Source organism: Falco cherrug, chromosome 5 (genome assembly GCF_023634085.1).
Source record: "Falco cherrug isolate bFalChe1 chromosome 5, bFalChe1.pri, whole genome shotgun sequence".
Taxonomy (NCBI): Eukaryota; Metazoa; Chordata; class Aves; order Falconiformes; family Falconidae; genus Falco; species Falco cherrug.
In genome coordinates, this window is record NC_073701.1 from 41,897,470 (window position 1) to 41,916,461 (window position 18,992).

Consider the following 18,992-nt stretch of genomic DNA (forward strand, 5'->3'; position numbering starts at 1 on the left):
TATATCACTGCTCTGCAATCAGGTATTTTTAATTTATATATATATACACATATACATATATGTGTGTATGTGTGTGTGTATAGGTTGTTTTTACACTTCATATTAATGGAAATTTTATATTGAAATCAAGAAACAAAGAAGCATTTTAGAACACTTATTATATTGTTACTTTTAGAGGCATCTAATCTGCAACTGTTGTCAGCGATAAGGAGAAGAGAAAAAAACCAAGAAAAAATATAAAAATATTGTAGCCTTCTTATGGGGCATTTTCTTTGCTAAGAGATAATAAAACATTTTCTTATTGCATATTTTGAAACGTTTCTAATGCACTGCCAGGAAAGCTCCCATCTCCTCAGTAGGCAAGAAGCACCTTATGATTGCAAGTCACTTCTTTCCTAAGAGGAGCGATAACGTCTTCATTTCTTCCATCTTTGTGCAACTCCACACAATGAACCAGGAAACAGTTCCACAAAATTCTAGTCTGATTTACAGTACCTGAGAGTATACAACCAATAGTAACAGTCACAGAATATTAAAAATAAAAAATACATTAAAAGACAGAGCAAGGAAGCAAAATTTGAGACAGTTGTCAAGATGCAAACTGAAGAGACATTATTTCTTGTTCAGACTAGAAAGATGAACAGATTGCTATTAGCCAATTATGAGAGCAGTTATTTTAGCATATTCAGAATTTGGTAAATTTAGCTTTATTTAGGCTATAGTCTTTCTAATATATCAGAAATTATTCAGTTACAATTTATCTATTATATTTCACTCTCTCTTTGTAATTTCTATCACATAGTGTCAGCCATTAACTTAATAGTACAACCACTGCCAATTTGCATTCACAGGTAATAGTTAAAGGATAGGAAGATCAGATTATTTCCTCATAGTCCCAGAAATTAACAGCCCTACCCTATTCCCTATCTTTTTTAAGTAGAAAAAAACTTAATCATAACATACTTTCAAGATCTTTGCTTTTTCTTCTACATCAATGTTTTCCCTTGGTGTATTCTCCTCTTGGAGTGGCATTAGTTTTTAGTTATTATCTGTAATAAAAGTACCTATCATAAGTACACTTACTCACTAGGCAATATGCTCTGAAAAATCAAGTTTATATGATCTTTAATTTCTTTCACTCTTAAGAATGTTTCTCTTACTGTCTGTATCTACTTTCAGTTCTTCCACATTATAGTTATCTCTTCAGTCCAGCAGCCTAAGATACAACACTCTAGTGTTCAAGGGTGTAGTGCTCTAGCATGTAGAGTTCTTGCTCAGGACATAAGCATGACCATGTAACTCCAGGGATCATAAGAAAAAAAAAAATCTTGCAGATTTGGATTTATACAGATGCTCTATGAAAAAGAACACTTTTGGGAAATCAGTTTACAATACAACAACATTCAAGCTATCAAAAAATCAACTAAAAAGAGAGTGAATGGAATAGTCAATGACTTTTTTCAATTACAAAAGTTGTTAAAGAAAGCTCCTGTTGACAGGCAACCATTTTACAGAGTAATACTCTTCTTTGCAAGGTGACTGTTAGATATATTTTTCCTTGCTCATTGAGTACAGTTTCCTGCCACTAAATAACTGAACTTAATTTCTCAATGTCAAACCACTGCTGCTCCCTGCATTCTATACCAGATTTCAAAGCAGACTATTTGTATTGCAGAAACTGTGTGCAGTATTTTACTAAAAGGGCAGTTTTCTTATTCATCCTACCAAATAATTAAAAAATATTTTTTTAAAAAAAGTAAATGTTGGTCTGTTTAGTCAACTTTTGTTAAATAGGAAATGATCTTTTTGATAACATCTCCCTTTCTCTCTCACACTTTTAGTAATATAACTCTTCACATCCTAATCTTTTTTGGTTAGTGAACATTACTGCAAGAAATCTGTGTCCCTCTGCCAAATTATAAGTATAGGTATGCTAAAGTTCACATTTTTTTGATTGTTCTAATGAGATTAAGTCTCTACAAGCTACTTTTATATCCTTACAACAAAACAACAATGTTTAGAGAAAAAAAAGTTTGGGATCCTTTCCCTTCTGTAAATAAGTCTTGCAATGCAATTTTATAGCACAAGATCCTAGCCAGCAGTTGATAAAATCTAGAGAATATCTGCAAATCACAGAGAAATAAAAGACTCTAAGCCACTTAAAATGACTGCTGGATTATTATCTCTCTTCTTATGAATTAACTAAACCACCTAAGAACTAAAAATTACTGAATTAGCATTATCAGTATTTTAAGATTTGAAATATGAGATTAGAACCTAACCTCAGAATCATTTAGATTTTCCATTTGTTCTCATGCAGATTTTCACTAGCAATTCAATAATTTCTTATAACTAAAAATGGTTTTATTATGAAGTTGCAGGATTTTTTGAAATAGCAGAAATGTCAGAAGTACTAAAATGGTTTTCATTCACATAGGGACTTTCAGGCTGGGAGATTGCATCTTCACCCAAACTGCATTCAGTAATTGTAACAAATTCCCTCCAAGCTTTACACCTGAAGCAGATGGAAGAAGATTGCTTCAGGAGATCAACCCTTTCAAATTATAATAGTTTATGATACTCATCTGCATTTTAATCAGATATAAAGGATTTATTCCTGAAAAACATCAAGAAACAATATTTTCACCTCCTGAAATGCATCAGAGTTTATAACAAATCAAATAAAATATGTTGCACATTTTCACTATGTATATCTTTCTCTCTGGTGTATGCAATATTACATAGATAAAGGTGTTGGTGATTTTATTAGCAACTACATATAAGCTTATGAAAATAGAAACCACAAAGTGATTTCATATGCCAAATCCACTTTGTTAAGAATTTAACTCCAAAAAAAAAGATGAATTTACGATTGCATCAGATAATGTTATTTTATTCAAAATGCAGTGAAATACAATACCAGCAGATAGATAAAGCAGATCATGTACAGTGAGAGACTAGGAAAACAGCATAATTTGAATGTACAGAGAATAAAGACTTGTCATGTTTCTTGGTGTCACTAGAGAGAGTGTCACCATTTTTGTCATGCACAAAGACTGAATAGAAACATTCACCACACTTTTCAGTATGTATTGTGTTTCTGACATATAAGTACAAGACTGATATTGCCAAAATATTCCTATATTAACAATTATTTCAGGAAAATTGTGTTTTCTGTTGAATAATAATAACACTTTTTTATTCATAAACTAATAGTAAGTGAAGTGTAAGTGAAACTAAATGGCCTAGAAAAAAACTGCATGTCAGAAAATTACTAACAAAAACTTACTTAATTCAACTATTGAAGAAAAATAATTTAAATAAAACTATTAAGAATCCATTTGAAAACCATTTTATTTGAAGAATAAGTTAGTACTAATGGGCAGCAAAGGTTTTGGAAAAGAAATACAGACCAGAAATGTGTCTCCATCACCTCGTAAAAAAATTACCTATATTGGTTGCCAGAAAAGTTGAATAAATTATGATAATACCTATTAATACTAAATGAATGCTTGGTTCCTAAGTAATCCTTACCTTTTCTTCATCCAATAAATTACTTTTAAAGTTTTCACTTGTTCTAAGTATCTGAAGCATAAATGGACATAATGATATAAGAGTCTTATCAGCTTCTAGGCTCAGTTTTGACAGGAGCTATGAACATGTGCTTCAAAAAGATATAAAAGTATAGTGCAATAATTAATTGACAGTAATCTGGATGAAAAAGCCATCATTGTCATAATACGAGGTCTATGGTAGGGATTTCCTAACAGCTTGGTTCAGTAAGGGTAATATTTTTTTTAGTCCAGAGACTTCTCCACTATCAATTTCTTGACACTAATATTAATGCACAATCACTACTTTTATTATTCTAGGTTGTAGTTTTGATTATGATAATTTTTACTCTGCTTATGAGATTCAGACAGAAGCATGTTCGGTCACATTCCCTAAACTTCCAAGATAAGTATGAACTCTGTTTCTGCAAAGTATATTACAGTTTGACAGAGAACTGTGTGTTAATTTTTAATACTGATACCTCTAATAGACTAAGTGAATATGGACCTTGTGTAACAATTCACTTTGTTCCACTGAAGTATCCAGTTCCTATTTTTCTTCAGATAGAATTACAAATGAAACCACCAGTAGAAAATGTTAAAATTCTTGTTAAGGTAACATTTATTAGAAGATCCACTTAGCAACATTTTTCACACTGTGATTTCTCAGTATGGATGCATTGTATTTCTAGAGTTATTTGTTCTACAGATTTGCATGTTTCTGTAATATTGACAAGGTGTCTTATTTTAATACAATATGTAAGTATATTGGCAGGTCAGCTGAATGTCAGAAGAGGCAACACATGAATGACACAGTTTGAACTCATGACAAGACTGATACTACATTCCTGAGAAAACCAAAGTTTTCAATAATTGATTTTACTGGTGTTATGAATTGATATTGGTTTTCCATGTGAATACAGAAAACATCTATAGAAAAGATTTAAGCAGATCTGAAATTAGGATAATTCTAGAAGAAAAGTTAACAGGAAAGTAAAAAGATTAAAACAGATCTCTAGTATCACTGTGTGCTAGTGGAAAAAGACATTCAAGCCAGATTTCATTAATGGCATAGCAAAGTCAATCAGAAGAATAATAGCAGATCAACAGGTAAGTATAATGTTGATATAGCATTTCGGGAAAATACATTTGCTTCAAAACAAAGTGATAAAATATTTTGTAAACAGTAGCTTACATAGTTTAGAACAGTATTTTTAAAACTTTTTTGGTTTTATGAGTCATTGAACATTTTTTGCATAATCAAGGGAACAGTTTCTGTCAGGAGGATTTGGGAATTCTGTATAAAGATAAGGAATGTTTTTCAAGTGTTTTCAAACACACAGACACAGAACAGAATCATAGAATGAATGGTGTGGGTTGGGAGGGACCTTCAGATGTCATCTAGTCCAACCTACCTGCTATAGGCAGGGACATCTTTCACTAGATCAGGCTGCTCAAAGCCCCATCAAACCTGACCTTGAACACTTCCAGGGACAGGGCATCCACAGGTGCTCTGGAAAACCTGTTTCACTATCCCACCACACTCATCATAAAAAAAAAAAAAACACCAGAAACCACAACAATCTAAACCTACCCTCTCTCAATAAATCATTACCCCTTGTCTTATTACAGGCCTTGGTAAAAAGTCTTTCTCCACCTTTCTCACACTACAAGGCTGCAATAAGTTCCCTCTTAAAGCTTTTATTCTCCAGGCTGAACCACCCCAACTCTCTCAGCCTTTCTTCATAGGAGAGATGCTCCAGCCCTCTGATAATTTTCATGGTTCTCTTCTTGACAGTTTCTAATAAGCCCATGTCTTTCTTGTACTGGGGACCACAGTACAAGAGAAAAGTCTTATTTTAATAAACAATACTCCTTGGAATATGTTGTATATAACTAGCTCTAAAAGGTCTTTTTACGGCTCTCATCAGAAGCAAAAATGTTGATTTTTAAATTATTCATAAATTTTCTTTCTCCTTGAGGCAGTATCTGACCCACAAATATGTAAAGGATGAAAAATGGCTCTCTGAGAGAAAAGAAATACTGATTTATATAACATTCATTTAATTCCCCTTGATTTATATTAATGTGTTAAGTAAGCCTTTTACGTATTATGTTTGTTCTAAAAGACTGATTATGTAGCTATTCTTTCTCCAATCTGCCTAGCAAAATCAGGATACTTGATGTCACTGGTTTTACTGAGCCTTATTTCACAAAGGATATTTAGCATCACGTAAATGACCAAGCCCTGAAATGACAGCTCTGTCAGCCTTGTGCTTATTTAACCTCTTCCATTTCACTTGATTACTTCAATTAAGGTTGGCCAGTCTCCCTTTTCTGCTTTAGAAAAAAACACCCCAAATAAAAAAAAAATCAAAGAATTATATTTGCCTTATTTGTAAATCCACATATGAAGCAGGTTCCTTAGCATTATACAGAGCACCCCGTATTTAATTTGTCCTCCTGTCACATCTAGTAGACTTGAAAACTTGAATTCTTGTTTTAATGATGACAAGTCATAGAGAGAAGAATCTGTTTGCAATTCCACTTCTCTATTTCCTTTCTATAGGTGTGTGTGTGGTTTTTTTCTTAACTTACAACTTAGAAACTACCAGAAACAAATTAAAGCAATACAGTTTGGAACAGATTACAAAAAGCCCCTCCCTTTGCAATGTCAGATGTTTTAATACATAATATTAATAACAATGCCTCCTAAATACAGAGGTTTCTAATGTCTTAAAGCTTTAATGTTTAAAATTTCACTTACCTTTTAACCTTGCCAAATCTAGCAGTTACCTGAAGGGCTTGACAGTAAGTGTCAAGGTCACACAATGAAATCCAAGCTACAGCTGCTTCACTAAGAGGAGACTGCAGAGAAAAAAGAAATCCATGTAAATCTTTCAGACTACCTTTTTTCACACTGTCTTTTTACCCAGCGGTTCACTTTACAAAATCATTTTAGTGTGCACAAAATAGCTAAACTTGGTTAGGTTAACATTCTGCTTCCTGGTGCTAACACAGGTTGAACCATGCACTGTGAACAACTAATGCATGAGGAGAAAAAAATTTCAGAGAGGAAATGGATATTCTGTGGGCAAAACCACAGAATTTGTATTCCTTACATGTGGTGACAGTTCTGGGAGAATTCATACACGTCTCCCTCATTGTTTCAGTAAAGCAGTGACATTTCCATATGCATGGAAAGATTAAAGCTGCAAAAGTGCAAGATAAAATTTGAATAACCCTTTCTTTCAAACTAGAATAGAGCAGAACCATGGCTGTGTATTATTTTTTGTTTCTTATTTATGTGATGAAGTGTTTTAGTGGTCTAGCTGACAAACACTTGCACACAGTCCATTTAGAATAACAAGGGAATGACAGAATTATCGTTCTGAATTATGAATGCTTTGGGTTGGAAGGGACCTTTAGAGATTATCTAGTTCTTTCTCACTAACTTGCTTTTTTTAGTTTGTTTCCAAAAGTAGAAATTAAATTTGGGGTGTTGTTTGGGGAGAGAAATACTTCTGCTTTATAGCAAAGAAATACCCAGATATTTAAGAATCTGGAAAATGAGGAACTAAGCTGTTCTTAATTGCATCTTATCTATTAGTAGTTGACTTTCCACTAAAACATGGTGCCTGAAGTTATATATGTCATGTGATCACACCATACAGTCATATAGAACCTATGAAACAGCACCGTCCTTCATTTACTAGAATTTTTCTGAAGTGCAGAGTTTGAAAAATATCTTGATTGAAAAATTAGGGCATAACTCATCACGATTCAACTTTCAATGAGATGACAGGCCATTCAGACAGAAATGTGTTTTCTATCAGCTCAAATCAAGCAAAAATGTTTAGCTGAAATATAACAGCTGAGACTGCTACACCCAGTGATAGGATACATCTGATTTTAATTTTCCTTTTGGGAACTCTTTATGCTGACAAACATAAATTCTTAATAGGTAGAAAAATATACTTCCAAATGTATATGGAAATTGTTTTAAAATAAAATTTTTAGAGGAAATGTCTCTTTACATTGGACTTAGAAATAATTTTTATGAGCCAAAAATTTACTAAACAATAAAACAAAATTCAATGAGTGGAATGATATAACAAAATTTACTAAATTTTCTCATACTACAGTCTATCTATCCTGTTCTTTGTGAAAGAGTGTTCTAGATTGCCATTTAAAGTCTAGATTAAGAGTTGTATTGTGAGTAACAGGAGACACCTTGAGAAAAAAATGGCTCAAAGCTTGTAAAAAGCAATTAAGAGAACATGCATAAACTGAAAGTGCTTCAGGTACTTTGAATTTGGATTTCTCACAGGTTCTCATAGGAGACAAGAGGGAGAATTTTGGAGGAGAACTTGAAATTGTCCAAGTTCTTATCCCCTGTTAGGGCTAATAATTTATACACTGCAAGCAACAGAGAGAAGTGTTCACAGAAATCACACCATACATTTAATAAAACCACCTAAACAGGTATATTACATTTCAGTAGTTCTGTCTCTTGCTCATTCTGCATATTTGATATTCTCTCTCATAGAAGAGATACAGCAAACTCTCCTGAAACACATTACTGCAACACAGTAACAAAATGTGTGTATAATTCAGCTGTTTCTTTTCTGTTTAAACATGCATAAAATCTGTAAAACACGGTCATAGAGCTTGCTAAACTTGGGTAGGTGCCTTTAAGAGACAAAGAACTTCAGACTTTTATTTCTTCTGTGAAAAGAATCACAAAAGATGTTACTCCTGATGTGTTTAGTTAATGTGTTAGTTTAGTGTCATCTTACTATTAACATCTCACAGAACAGGTCAGATTTGTCCAGCGGTCACTCATTCGTTTGGTGCTCAGCATCACTTTTCATGTAGAGAATAGTCTTGGAACTAATAGATGTAGGCTTATGCGACAGTATCAGACAATATAAGCCTCTAGATGTTTCTTGCCAAAGTAAATAGCACAAATGAAGATCGCAAAGTAGTATGATAAACATAATTTGTCTTAGCAATCCAGATGTAGGGTGGGGTTTTTTTGGTTAAAGTACAGGAAAAGTAAAACTTGTCAAAATGAAAACAAAGTCAAAAAAAACCCAGTATGGGAGTCTCTCTCAGAAGAGCTTATACATATAGCAGAACTAATTCAAGTTTATCCATAAAAGATTTTCCTCCTTAAACAATAGGCTTTATTTAAGTTCAAGTTTTATGACTGAAATAAAACCATGATTCTTCTCTGGATGAAGTTGCATTAAAATCAGAACTCTATATGTTCTTAAAAATATTTCTCTCTCTGTATGTATGTGTGTATAACAAATAATTAACAGACCAACAGAGATAAACTGTCTATGTGACACTTTAATTTCTCAAACTCTGAGGAAAATAAACAACTCCATATACTTTGGCTTAGAGTCAAAAAGAACTTAAACTTTTGTTTGAGACACTTAGGAAAAAATATGCATTAGAAATTTACATTACACACAATATTTATTATATATATTAAAAAAGGCACACGGTAATATCTGGAAGCAACTTAAAAATTATAACTAACAGAGAAACTAAAAAAACTCTGAAAAACTACCTTACCACAATTTTTGTGGTTGGATATTGTGGGAGAAAGAGTAGTGCATATAAAATCAGAGATTATGTTGAAGAAAAGTCTTTGAAATGCTTAGACCAACTCTATCTACTGGCTCTTATTTTTAGGGGTCTCAGTGAAGTCAATATAAGTTAGAATGAAGAAAGTCATGTGCATGAAGTACAGCCTCTGATCGACTGACATTATGATTTTTTTTCTACAAAAAGAATTGGTAAGATAAAGTAGACTGTCTAGAAATAGGTGTATTCTTATTATAGAGACACATGTAAATTTAGGGAAATAAAAGATACAGTACCTAGCAGTCTGTGTACTCTTGCAAGTGAGCTACAATACCAGCAACTTAACCAGCAGTAAGGATAATGCTAATATTTATGTTCTTTGTTTAGTAACATCTGTCTTTCAATCATATATTCAAAAAATCCTAGTTATCTAACACTGAATGATCATCTAAGAATAGGATATTTGATACTCAAATGGTATTTGGAACTGAACAAGAAAGTCAAAGAAGAAAACAGGAATTGTTTATAGTAATGAGTGCATTACAAGAGATTCTTTTTGTTGCTGTCACTGAACTGCTGCTCATCTGGAGACCACTATACATGATTGCCAGCCACCTGGTTCAGAAATATACAGGCATATGGCACAATTATTAATACTGACCCAACAATATTGCAGCAAACATATTCCAAGTTTGAAAAAACATTTGATAAATATTCATTTACAAATGTGAACAAATGTGTTTATTATAAATTTTATTCTATAAACACACATGCTGTTAGTGCCAAAGCAAAAACTCCTGAATGCCAGGAGCTCACTATAGTTTTGGGAGTTAAGAATATTATATCTATGACTTTTGATGATACCAAATAAAATTAAATGGAAAGAACAGTAAAATAAAAATACAACTATGTGCTGACCAGTACTGAAATACAAAATGTGGCTAAGCTCTGAATTAGCATAACCATTTTGCAAATACATATGTAACTCTTAATGTGGTCATAAAAACCAAGCCAAAATTACTGAACATACTAGAAACAAAATGGTAGAGATCATGACAACAGTGGTTAGAAAATAAAAAGCCCAGATCTAAATGACAGTTTAAAAAAAAGAAAGAAAAAAAAGGCATTACATATTTTTAAAGGAATTAACTGTAAAAGATTTGAATACAAAAATCCCAACATATCCTTACACCATCAAACTCTTCTTATTATGGCACGCTCCTACACTAACGTGTAGCACCCCTATTACATAAACTGGCTCTTGCAGCTGTGTATCAAATATATGAACACTCAGCTGTCTCTTCTTCCATCCACAAATCTTATTCCACATTTTTCATTCAATGCATGAGTCAGTCTTTTACAAACAAGAGTTCCCCCAAACAAACAATTTTATTGGAAATGTTTGTAACCTCTGAAAAATCATTCAAGACTGCACATGAACATTATGTGGTATCTCCAAGTAAGGGAATCAAAATCACCCAAGATGAGCTCTCACAGTAGTAGAGTGCCTGTAGCATCCACAGAAAGGACAATATTTGTATGTTTGTTTCTAGTACAACTAATTCTACTTTAAGTGAAATTTAAAGAATTAACTATAAAAATAAAAGCGACTTTCAAAATCAAAATGTTAAAAATATTCAGGTGTTGTTTTGTTGTGGAAAGCCTTATAATTAGTTTTTGAATCATTAATATCATATTGCAATCAAACCTATTTTCTGTCCAGAAAAATGTTATAATTAAAAATATTCATGGTGTCTCGATCTCAAAACTTTCTTATACCTTAGAATACAATTAGACACCTTAAAAAATTTAGCTTTAAGATGTTTTAAAGTGAGTGAATTATGCCTTAGTGGAGTATATATAATTATCCAGATACATAAGCCAAATACTTTACAGCATATCTAGTGTTCTGCTCTTAATACTTATATTATTCTTTTGGTTTTGATTTCTGTACTTGAAGTAAAAAAATGCTTTGATTCTTTTAGACCTATAGACAAGAAAACTATAAAAAACCAACTTCATTTTTTAACATATTTATTCATATCAGTTCTCAAAGCAAACTATACTGTTACTGACAGATTCCAATGTATATTGTTCTAAGGGTGAGGGAAAAAAAACACTTCTGATGTGAAACACACCTGACAATAAATTTAGACAAGCAGTTCCCCTTCTTGACCTACTAAGAACCTCAGCTGCAAGGAGACATGGAACGTTGTAATGTGGAGGGTGGATGTTCTTTTGTTCTCTAATGAGTCACAGAAACTGAAAATCCTCTTGAAAAGGTTACTGTCAATGACCTCTTTAGGTAAACAAAGCTGAAGAAGAATGAACCAGGGACTAGGTGAAGAGCTGTCTCTAGGGGCCAAATAATGGAAAAGATATGTCTCTAGCCCTCCAGTAGTTAACCCTCATTTTGAACATTCTAAAGTGAAGATTTTAAGGTGAGAGCAATGGATAATCCAACAAACCTAGAAACTACTGAGATTGATTATTATATATGTAAATGCTATATGTATTTTTCCGAAGTCATTAGCTACAAGCAATTCCTGTTGCTGGAAAGGACAAGTCAGATTTTACAGATATAACATTCAGCTGTGCTTTAATATTGTAGTCACACTATTCTAAGAAAAATATAGGCAAAACTATGCATCGAGGGGGAAAAAAATGTCTAAATGTGATTGGTCTAGCCAGTGCAGATAAAACACCAGTAAAAGTTATGATTTACCTGTATGTTTTAAGATATATCTTTTTAGTTGATTGGTTTTATTCCAAATTAAATGAAGCATTATTCTCCCCTCAAACCTCCCGTAATAAAAGTATCCTAGCATTTTCCAGTTGCTCCTTCTAGATTTTCCAAAAACAACAGGTCTTCCAGGTTTAAGTTATAGCTCTGCAGCAGGAAGCACTGGAAGGATTATCATTCTGCCTACTTGTCCTGGTTTCAGCTGGGATAGAGTTAATCTTCTGCTTAGTAGTTAGTGCAATGCTGTGTTTGGGATTTAGTAGGAGAATAGTGCTGATAACAGAGTGATATTTTAGTTGTTCAAGGACTTTTCAAGTTTCGCATGCTCTGCAAGTAAGCGGGTGCACAAGAAGCTGAGAAGCAGCAGAGCCAGGGCAGCTGAGCCAAACTAGCCAAAGGGATATTCCATACCATAAAATTTCAGGTTTAGTATATAAATTGGGGGAGTTGACTGGGAGAAGCTGACTTGGAGGACTGCTTGGAGGAGCTGCTTGAGGACTGTCTAGGCATTGGCCAGTGGGGGTGAGCAGTTGTATCATGCATCACTTGTTGGGTTTTATTCCTCTCTCACTCTTCCCTTTTCATTGCAAACATCAGTAGTAGTAGATGGTTTTACTTTACTTGAATGGATTTTGCCTTTTTCCAATTCTCCTCCCCATCCCACTGGGCAGGTGGTGGGTGGGAAGTGAGTCACTGCATGGTACTTAGATGCCAGCTGAGGTTAAACCACGACACAACTGTATAGATGCGCCAGCCCAAGTTGTGAAAGAAAGCATACCAAACAGTAAGGTATGAACATGTGATGCGAGAGTGTAAATAAGAGAGAGGCAGGCTCTCCTCAGTGGCACCCAGTGCCAGGACAAGAAGCATTAGGCACAAGTTGAAATGCAGGACGTTCCATTTAAGTGTGAGAAGAGACTTTACTGTGATGGTTGTTAAGCACTGGATCAGGCTGCTGAGAGAGGTTGTGGTGTCTCCATCCTTGGAGATATTTGAAACCTGATATTTGAAGCCCTGAACAACCTGCTTTAGCGGACTCTGATATGAGTAGTGGGGTTGGCTAGATGATGCCCAGAGTTCCGTGCCAACCTCAGCCATTCTGTGATTCCATGAATCAGACATAGAAGCTCTATAACATGGCCAGGTCACTCAAATTGTGGACCTTGAATCACAGAGTCTTATGCTTCCAGGGGAGCAGTCATAGTATGCCAAGTTCAAGAATACCTTGCCTACAGCCAGGGTCCTGCTTTCTTCCAAGCCAGACCCAGACCTCAGAAGTGCTGAGACTTGCAACAAGGCATCAGGTGGTCCAGGAAGAGGCCTGTCAAAGTACTATCCTGATTTCAATTACTCCACAAAACATTTTCAGTGGAACCTTTCAAAGATGAAATCTAGCTAAATCAAACCTCATCCTAAACTGCTGCAGCTTAATTACCTTACTTTAATTTAAACTTCAGCTATCGAGGTTGATGTGCAGTTTAACAGATAGCAACAGCTGTAAAACTAATCAAATTGTCAAAATCTTCAAACAAACAAACTCTTTCCCCAATCCCCTGCACTACACAGTAAGGACTACTTTGGTGACATGTATCTTATGATACGTACCAGTGAAATAATGTATTTGGTTTATGCCGTCATGCTTGCTTTCAAAAACCAAAACAAATGTCCAATGTAAGAGTTTTTCAACCATACAAAAAGGCAAAAACTCTGTTAAAAAAAAGTGTCATAAACTTTCGTATTTACTACAAAAAAAAAAAAGAAGAAATGTTTCACGTAAGTTTATATGAATGTTGTGCTTGTGCAAGAAATACATCATCTCAGTGGAGATAATTTACTTTTCAACTAGATAACTGAAAATATCAAGGTCCTGCAATCCTAAATTATACCTGTTTTGTGGTCCAACTGCTTGTAATTGACTAGCAATGTAGAGTTCCATATTTTACTTTTGAATCTTCCCTTTTTAATCTTTTATATATTAATCTTTTAATTATTAGCATAACCACTTAACTTTACGTATTTCAGCAAAAAATAACTTAGTATAATCAGCCCATTACAGGCTCATTAATGTCAGGCCTCTAAGGAGAGATCTATATCAGTTGTCTTTCATCATTCCCCTTTCAGCAGTGTCTGTCTTTGACTCCTTGAAAACTCTTCTGGAAAGATGAGAGGCAGCATGAGCACTTTACTCATTTGCCATGTGTCCAGTGACCCCTGCCATCTTTCTTTATATACACTTTTCTTCCCAAGTCTGTTTTGGGTCAGCTTTGTCTTTCATCCTTGACTTATCTTGTGTTTCATGAAAACGTAGACAAAATATTTAACTTTCTATTTCTAATTGACCCATAACTTCCCCTTTGTGAAAGCTATGTCAGTTTTGATGCTCCAGTTTTGAGCAATATATTTTGAGCGTCAGTCTCCTAAATGCAGTTCTCTCCTTTGACCCTGAGAGGATACTGTCAGATTGCATACAAACAGAAAAAGTGGCAAAAATCCTTCTCTGATTTATTTATGAATTATTTACAGCTCTTCCTATCATATTGTGGCCCAACAAATCTGTGCATCAAAATGCCAATCTGTCTGGTTTTCATGTAGGTTATCTCAAGTATATGAAAATGTTAATGTCGTTCACAAAAATAAGGAGGTTACTTCACAGTCTCTGAAATTCTCAAAAGAAAAATTTTGTAGTAATAATACATTTGCATGCCTAAACAACTTGTGCACCCAAAGAATAAGTGGACTTGCTCCCTTTTGTGTCTAAGATAAAAGGGTTTAGAGAAGCACAGTGATGCCTTATCTCACTCTATACTGAACTTATTGTATGCAGAGACAGCTGAGTATCTTTTCAGTTCAGTACATTTCATGGAGACTTAACCCGTTCTGAGCACGATGTAGAGCTCTTATTTATTTGCTTGTGACCTCTTTATAGCATATTACCTTTATAAGCAAAAGAGTGGTCCTATAATTCAGCTTGGAGTTCAGTGTTATCTTTATTTCAATGTATTTCTACATCTTCAACTCCCTAAATGATACACAATGTAAAACTTTTCTTAATGGGTCCCAGAGAGCCAGGCTGATAAAAGGTATTCATTTATCAAAAGCTCTACTTCAGCCACCAGCATATTCATCAGAAATGACAATACTTTTTTAGTAGAGGCTCTCAGAAACCTAAGATGCTCATTAGAGATGCACTGCTGAATGACAACTGTATAAAGAAAGAAAAAGGTCACCTCATTTTTAATTGGTTGTCCATGTTGCATCAGCAATGCTAACATATCTTACACCAAACGCCAGGCAGTGACCAGGAAATATTTCTAAATTTGCACTCTTGATTAGCTATATTAGGTAAGTAAATTATGTTAAAATATCATTAAAAGAAAAGATGCAAATCAAACCAGGAAATAAAAATTATGCACATAAAAAATATGGGTTTTAGTTTGTACACATTAACTATTTTGAAAATTTTAAAATTAACCTTAAAAGAACATACAAGAATCTTTTACTGAAAACAGAGAACGATAATGATGTAATTTATTAAAGAAATAATGAAAGAGGGTTTAATATAAATAGGGGAAAAGTTTATGGTTACCTAAAGGAGTAAAAGACTGAAGATGATAATAAATAAGATTCCTACAATGCTTGATTTGTTTTGCAGCACATCCTCACCAGCATATTTTTGCGTTACGCTGAAAAAAACCCTATAATTTTGTACACAATTTTTATTTCTTCCTCAGATCTCCTTGTGGAAGTCTCAGTAAGCTTTCAGTGACAAACATAAATTTAATTTGAAATTATTTGGATGTTGAATGAGATTTAGCTAATTTAAGTATTTTCCAACTCTTCTCAGTGGTGTTCATTCACCAGTACTCTGAGTTACAGTAGCAAAAAGAATTGCAAAGGAAAATCTATTTAATGACTTAGACTCCAGAAATCCCAATAATCAATGTCTTTCAATCTATTGAAACTTACCTTAAACCAAAACCAGAAACTTCACATATGAAAATAAATAAACCATTAACTTTATAAATCTGTTTTAGGTGAGAGAAGAGATCAGTAACACAGTTTTACAGTACTTTCTATTCCTGATTCATTGGGTTTGTTGACTGTGGTTAGTAGAAGTAGTTTAATCTGTGCAAGCTCTCAGGGAGTTAATTTCCACTATTGGATGATTTGTATTACTTAGGGAGGAATTGCACATAAGATTGGTCTAAGAAAACACAGAAAGTGCAGCATGAAAGGAACGAAAAAGAAACCACAGAAGTTAAGCAGTTTTAAAATAGAGAAACACTTTCAAGGAGTGAGCCCAGTTTTGCTGTAGGCAAAACTAGCGCAACTAAAAGAAGATAGTGAAGACATTTTAGATAATATATTCAGTGGAGGGCAAGATTAAGTAAGGGTGTTCTAGACCTTCAGGGTAAAAACTGAGATCTTATATCCTAAAACTGTTAACTCTAGAATTGGGGCATAACGTTCAAAAGAGTTCTAATATGATTCTTCATTGTAATACAAAAACAAAACCAGAAACAAAGCCCTTCCTCACCATGCACTTGCTAATGAAAGACATTTCTGCAGTCTGGTAATATAGTGTAAGTTTCCTGTCTTTCAATTATTTGCACTTGATACAGTGAACATTATTAAAATTTAACTGTTATACTTTATATGGATTAAGTACATAATACAGTTAAAAATAAGTTTAATTTTCACTTTGATTCCAGTATATGTGACACAAATAGATAAATATGCCCAGACAGAAAAACTCTGTGCAACAATTATCCTCAATGTGTATGAAAACACATTTTGTCTTTTAGTTGATATTAGGCTAGTTTAAAGGGGGTAGTTGTTTATGTTCTTGCCCTGTATTCACTTAATCCTCATTCATGAGAATTTTTCTTTAAAAGTGCAGTAATCTACATATTCTTATGAAAATCCATGACCCTAACATACTAATAGACTTTGTTAATATACTTGATTAAGATCTGCCCCAGGAATATGCTGATATAACGAGTCATCACTTTGAAGCATCTTTAGCAATATGGATGTAGAGTACTCTGGCACCAGGCCCTAGAATCTGGAGTCTAGAAGACTGGAAGGTACCACCAGGGGACTATAAACAATACATCTCACAAATAGAATTGGTTTAGTCAGCCAAACCATGCTTTCTTTGTGCTCTACAACTGCTGAGGAACGGAACTTAGTAGGCCTGTAGAAAGCAATGGTTAAGATTGCATATTCAGAGAGTCAGAGTATTTTTAATAAACATTAATGGTATTTTAGCCATTTCATGATGCTATACCTACTGCAGCACAGATTTAAGCAGGGAAAACAACAATCTCCCAATCAACTCTTTGAAACTTCAGAGAAATATCCGCAACAACCTGATGCAAGTTAGAATACCTTCAAGTCCTACACCAGTACAAGACATTTTAGACCAAATTAATTTGACTAATTACTAAGTCCTGGAAGACAACTTGAGCTCAGTATTTTAAGTATTTTCTCTCTGATTCATTATCACTCAAGGTCTCACTCCTTTTTTCCAGGAGTTAAATCTTGGTTTACTATTGCCATAACTATATGAGAAAGACTTAACAACTTAAACAGCAGAACACCAACCCCCCCCCCCCCCACACACACACACCCCACACCCCCCATGTTTTAAGTCCTTAGCTTCAGCTAGCTGTTGTTAAGTACTGATGGGGGGGGGGAGGGGGAGGGAAGGAAAGAAAAGGAAAACAAAGTTCTATAAAGTAATACCTAGGCCATCAAAACTATAAATATACAGTAAAGTGGTTTTTTCCCCTCATTGAGTTACTTGAGGAGATCTATTCATATAAGGAATTCTAAACATCCTTAGAAGAAGGTCAGTCATGCATACTTGACAAGCTGCTTGTCATCCAACAACCAGTAAACAGAATACTTTATACATTAACCGGTAATGAAAATAGATTCCTGAGATAGAAATTTTTCAGCATGCTATTATCCCAGAAATCTATACCATAGTATAATGAAGCAAATAAAAAAAAGTAAGCAGTTTTCTTTGTAAACATCAATTACAGATCAGAGCCTATTTAGCAAAACAATACCTAAAAAGGTGAGAGTAAAGAATCCATGCCTTTCAGTACATCACACAGGTTGTGAAATGTGAAATTAAAGAAAAAGGGACATAACCAAAACAATCATACCAGAGCAGAACTAGATTCAGTGACATTTCTGGGAACACTAAAAAGATAATCTTCAGCAAGCATATGAAGTTATTAAAAGACAAATGATTTGCATCTTAACCCTTAAATAAGTTGCACATATTAGTTCAATACTAATTAAATTTTCATCACAGGAAATATTTGTTTACTTATGTCTTCACATCCTAAATGATACGAGAGGCAGAATTTTCTGTTTATTAAAATTCAGAACAAGTACTGAAAGTCTTTGGAAGAACTCTGAATTTCGTGCTCTGAACAAAATCACAAGTCCTCTTGTTTTTAGAGCAAGTGTATATACAAGATAAGGATAACTTCATCTGTCTGTCAAATCCTCATAGGTTATCCTAACTTTAGTAGGGTTTTATTCAAAATCAAGACCCACCCAGATTGCGTGGTTCAGATTTTCATATTGCTGGAAACATTTAACATTTTAAAACATTTAAACAGCTCGAAGTGTAAATGTGTGGGTGTGTGAGTGGGGGTGTGTAGAAAAAAAGATGTTTTTCAAAAAGTTCATGTTAATATGCATGGAGTTAAGTGAAAAAATAAAAATTTATTAAGGGTTTGACCTAAGTGCAATTATATAAAGTTTTCTTAAACATATACGTGTATAAGATTATACATATAAACAGAGAATTTCTAAATAGAGTTATGTTCAAAAAGATAGGGAAAACAAGCAAAAAAGTTTGAGTTTTCACTGAATTCTTGTTATCTATATGTGCCTTCTTCCAAACAAAAGTAGTATCAACGAAAAGTTCTTAACGTTTAGCATAATTTCAAAGCTGAAAAATTTCATAGAGCTAAACCCAAAGCTACTTCCAGGATACCTGTGGTTGATATGTCCTATGGATATTTCTCTTTTGTGTGTTGACTTTTTGGATGCTCCATGTCTCTGGTGTGTTAAAT

At 33.9% G+C, this 18,992-nt stretch overlaps 1 long non-coding RNA gene across 1 annotated transcript in view; it reads right to left on the reverse strand.

The window, feature by feature from the left end:
* The window catches only part of LOC114017844 (uncharacterized), a 200,348-nt gene that overhangs the window by 89,624 nt on the left and 91,732 nt on the right, over positions 1–18,992 (reverse strand). Inside the window, exon 2 of the long non-coding RNA XR_003563127.2 lies at positions 6,319–6,419. This is a non-coding gene — a long non-coding RNA (uncharacterized LOC114017844). The remainder of the gene's footprint in view (positions 1–6,318; positions 6,420–18,992) is intronic.